Source organism: Hipposideros armiger, unplaced genomic scaffold (genome assembly GCF_001890085.2).
Source record: "Hipposideros armiger isolate ML-2016 unplaced genomic scaffold, ASM189008v1 scaffold_781, whole genome shotgun sequence".
Lineage (NCBI taxonomy): Eukaryota > Metazoa > Chordata > Mammalia > Chiroptera > Hipposideridae > Hipposideros > Hipposideros armiger.
This window is the reverse complement of record NW_017732131.1, coordinates 810,172-815,542: the sequence shown is the minus strand read 5'-3', so window position 1 is coordinate 815,542 and position 5,371 is coordinate 810,172.

The window sequence follows — 5,371 nt, the reverse complement described above, 5'->3', positions numbered from 1 at the left end:
ATAGTTTCATTTATAAAATTTTTAAAGGCTATTATTCACATAATGATGATTATGTAAAAATATATTTATGGCTCTTGAATAATTTTTAAATTGTTGTGAGGGACAGGATTGGCTCTTTGAGGGGTCAGCAAACTTTTGAAACGGAACGTACCCAAAGAGCCGCATATGGCTCGCAAGCCGCAGTTTGTTCTAGGGGATGCCCCATTGAGAGGAGGTACAGAAACCCACTGCCGCCCCTCCAGCATGGCAAAGAACAATGGGTATCATGATCTTCCCTTTTGGTTTCCAGGATGGAGTCAGGGCCCTGGAAGTGAGAACAAAGGGGTGGCCAAAATGGAGGATAATGTGGGAGAGAGGAGGGGAAGAGAGACAAGAAGGAAAAGGGACTCTTATCCATAGCTGGCTTGCCCAGTTTGTCTAGAAGTAAAACAGTGAAAAAAGTAGCCTTTAGCAGGAGGCTCTGAACTCCACATAGGTTTACATTTGGCTAGCAGTAAGAGCATTCCTTTTTTAGAATTGATGATACCTGAATCCCTTCCCAAGTGTTGAAGACAGAACAAGGAATTACACCGCATGAAAAGTTCTAAGAGGATTCAGAGGTCAGATGATGTTGAGCTTAACTCATTTTAACCCTCCAAGTTGGTCCGAAGGCTGTGGGTTATTGTTAAGCTGATTAACCCTCCGTCAGGCACAACTGATCTCACAGATTCATTACACACAAATTTTCAAATATCTAACAGTTAACTTAAGTATCGTGACTCATTGCTTCCGTATCTTCCCCCTCTACTGTAACCTATCACCAGTTTTGTTTGTGACTCAGTACAATAAAGACGTATTTCATAGCGGCATTCTTAATCTCACAGATTCGTTGCGCCTATTTGAGATATTTTTTATATTTTCTCAAAAGATTTTTTTTGTATAGCACTATCCTTTCAGACATTCCAGAAAGAGATTGTAAGTATAGTTTTATTATTGAAACTTAATAATTAGGTAATTTGTTTTCTAATTAATCTGCCATATTCATTGCGCCTGTTTAGGGTAATATTTTTCCTTTGTAAGTTTTACCTTCTAAAATGGCTTGACCTCAAATATTTGATAATCGAGATGACCCGAAAGATGCTGAGATATTGCTACAGATGTTGATGGAGTCTGACAGTGATGAAAATGAACTTGAATCTGAAGACGAAAGTGACACAGGTGGTGAAGATCAAGTTGAAGAACGAGACCAAAATTTTGACACTGAGCAAGGAAGTTCTCCTTCAGAAAATGATCAAGAAATTATTAACAAAGAAATAGATGAATACTTTATTGGGAAAGAGAAAATAACCAAATGGAAAACAACTAAATTGTCACAGCATGTAAAAAACAGACCACAAAATATTTTAGTGTGTTTACCAGGCTAAACACACTACATGTAGGATCTGCAAAACAGGCCAAAATTAATCTTGAATGTTGGAACTGTTTCATAAATAAGGAAATATTGGACATCATCGTTCAGCATGCAAAGGAGTATATTGTAAAAATTTGGTCACAATACTCTCGTGAGAGAGATGCAAAATGTACAGACCATGTTGAAATGAAAGCATTTACAGGGCTGCTATATCTGGCAGGTGTACTGCACAGTAATAGGCACAGTTTGTACTGAATTTATGTAATAAACATATATTGTTTTTACTTTGTGACAGATTAAAATTTCATTCTGAATAAATAATAAGCATGCTTACATGTTATTTTCATTCATTTTTAATTTAAATAAATAAATGTCATACACGCATCTAGTAGATACATTGCGCCCTAACTCGTAACTTTTGCATTGCGCCCAATAGAGGGTTAAAGAATACGTTATAGCTAAAGGGACATCCCGGGCAGAAAATCTCAACAGCATGAACAGTAATTGTGATTTAGGGATATAATTTTTAAAATTCTCTACAACAAATAACCGTATGCAGGAAAAGCCTCATCTCCCAGCAACAGCCCATCTTTATACATTAAGGGTAGGGAAGAGCTGAGCTGTAGCTGCATTGTTGTATTATTCCGCCCCTTAACAGTAACAAATATGTGTTATGCCCTCTCTCTTCAAACATTGCAAACCTCCTCCCACTTCTACCTCAAAAGGCACCACGAATCTTCCTCAAGTATGGCAGGTGCAGGGAGGAAAGAACTTCAATTTTAGAATCAGTCCAAACTGGGTTTGTATGCTGGCCATGCCATTTGTTAGATTATGATTTGGGGCAAGTTATTTCACTTCTGTAGGTTTCTTCTTTTTTTTTTTTTCTTTTTCGTCCTTCCTTTCTTTCTTTTATTTTTTTAAGATTTTATTGGGGAATTAGGGGAGGGAACTGTGTTGGGGAACTGGGGAAGGGAACATTGTGTTTTTCCAGGACTCATCAGCTCCAAGTCAAGTTGTTGTCCTTCAATCTTATTTGTGGAGGGCGTAAGCTCAGCTCCAACTTCAGTCACCATCCTCAATCTAGTTGCAGAAGGTGGGGGGAACCCACCATCCCATGCGGGAGTTGAACTGACAACCTTGTTGTCAAGAGCACACACCCTTACCAGCTGAGCCACCTGGCCGCCCATCTGCAGCTCAGCTGCAGCTCAGCTTGGGCATAGCCCACTGGCCCATGTGGGAATTGAACCAGCAACCCTGTTGCTCAGAGCTCGTGCTCTAACCAACTGTGCCACTTGGCCAGCCCAGTTTCATTTTTCTTATCTGTAAATTGGAACTAATATTACTCATAGGATTGCTGCAGTAATGAAGTGAAAGGTTGCATGTGAAAAGCCTGGATTTTACAAAGGTGTTTAATATATGTTACTTTCCATGGCTCCCCCACTCCTGAAGGAGGGGAATGAAGGACAGGCACTCTTCTGTACACAGGTGGGGCATACAGGCAAGCCCTCGCTTGAGCAATTCCAGTGTACAAGACAAATTTGCCAGAGAACAATCAACCAGCTATCAGTTATCTTTATCTTTTCAACATTTTCCCACTTTTCTAAAGGATAAACAAGAATAGAAAGCCAACTCTATGTCAATATTTATATGTAGACACTGAGGGGGAATGTAGATGGACATTTGAGGCTGATATAATATTAAAATTTAATTGTAGGGGCTGGTTGAGTGGCTCAGTTGGTTAAGAGTTAGCTTAAGAACGCGAGCTCTGAGCAACAAGGCTGCCAGTTCGATTCCCACATGGGCCAGTGACGCTGCACCTGAGCTGAGCTGCCGCTGAGCTGCCAGCAGGTGGCAGGATGGCTCAGAACAACAAGACTGCCCATTCAGTAGTGGGCTACACCCGCCCGCAACTAAGACTNTTTTTTTTTCACATTTTGGGCCCCAAAATTAAGGTGTGTAAGGTGTGTCTTATACATGGGGAAATACAGTATGTGCCAACTACTGGGTAGGCACGGGGTATACAAATGGAGCACAAACATACAAGATGCCTGCCTTCATCAGCTTGTTTCTGAGGAGAAAAAAGCAACTACAAGGAGTAACGTGGCAGGCTACCCAGATTCCCCTTCAGGACCAATTTCTCCTCCCAGTTTCTGGCTCACACCTCCATCCTTCTCTGGGAATTACTCTTAGCTGCAGGCAACTGCAGGCCCAAGGTTATGTCTCCCCAGCTAGAGACAGCCCATATCCAGTGACCAATCCATATGAAGCTATAGAAGCTGAGCCCCCCATCCCACTTTAGGATAATTCTGAAGAGCCGTTCCACCTCTGGAGCTGCTGGTGGCCCCTACAGCAACTGCTTCCCTCACTCCCTCACAGGTGTTGTTTCTGAGAGCACATCCCAGTTAACCTTCTGCAGTCAAATCTCCCTTTCAGAGTCTGTTTCCTGGGGAACCTGACCTAAGATGCTAACCAAATTACGGAGCGAAATGGTAAGCATAAAGATACAAATATGGGATGTGATAGGGCCAGGTGAATACCAGGTGGACAGTCTTCATAATCTTGGGTTAAGACTTAGCACAATCTGGTGACAAGAAACCATACGCCTAACATGCAACAAAAACCATTTTTGTTCCAAGTACAATAATATATATTTTTTTCAGTTACAGTTAACATTCAATATTATTTTATATTGGTTTCAGGTATATAGTGTCGTGGTTAGACCAGCCTCTGCATAGTTTTCAAATTGGAAATATTTGACTAAGTCATTGGACTGTCTTTTAACTTCACTTTTAAGATCTTTTGCTTGGTTGAAATGAGAAAGCTGGAGGCAAATTCTCAGATTCAAGCTAAGGAAAAAAAATAAAAGCAAGATATTCCTTGCCCACCCTCATTTCCCCAACCTCTCCTCCTCCTCTTCCTGCTTTTAAATAAGAGGACAAAGCCGGCCAGCCTTGGCAAGTAGTTATTGATAATGGTTCTGCAAAAGGACCACCCACCTACCTTCACTCTATTTATAGCTTTGTATCTAAAAAAAGCCAATTATACAAGAGCTGGAACTGGTGAGTGCTGGATTCTGGCAGCTCTCGGCATCTCTGTCTCCATAATGATCATGCCTAGGGCACTAGAGCGAAATTGGAGAATCGCTTGTAAGAAAAGACATCTCTCTCATTATATAAAGTTTGTATGCCTTGTGACAGTTATGGGCAGAAGAAAACAATGGCACTAATAATTTTGTGGTAGTTTTAGTCCTCCATGTAACAGCACTGTAGGTTCATTGCCTCTTGACAGCCTATTTACATGGGTGGGAGGGAAATCCTAGATTTGCAGTTGCATTCTGATTCCTAATCGCCCACCAGCACTCTCCTTCAGCATTGACATAGCAATGCGTTTGGATACTGGCAACTAATACTTTTATGATATACTCCTGTGGAAATTAATTCAGTGTATTTGGAAGAGTTAAAGCATCCCAACAGGCGAAATGAATATCTATCACTGTAAGTAAGGTTTTCTTTCAAGGTGAGGGCAGTAACCTAGGAATAAGAGGCTTACCTAGAATGGAGGCCTGGTTTTATCCATGACAGATTCAAATTTCCTGGACTAGTCTCTTGTGTATTCTCAGAGTCCCTTTCCTTTTCTGCAGCATGACCAAAGACTCTCTGAGCTTTCTTGCTCAGATGGATAATACAATGTTAAAATAAGATCAAGTTGGAAATAACGCTCCTACAGAAAGCACAGGCACACTGTGTCTCACCTGAGTGTTTGAGCAGTAGGGCCCCAGAATTAGATGTTCTGGGGTCCACGCCATCAGGGTAGGTGCAGTATCTTCTCTCAGTGTGGCTTAGAGTTGGCTCTGGTTGTTGCTCATTTTGTCAGGACAGGAAAAGAATGCAGTGTGATTATCTGAAAAATCATTTAAATATGACTACAATTCTCCTTATTTGGTGTTTTAAAGGGTTTTAGAGTCACAAAGGAGTTATTATT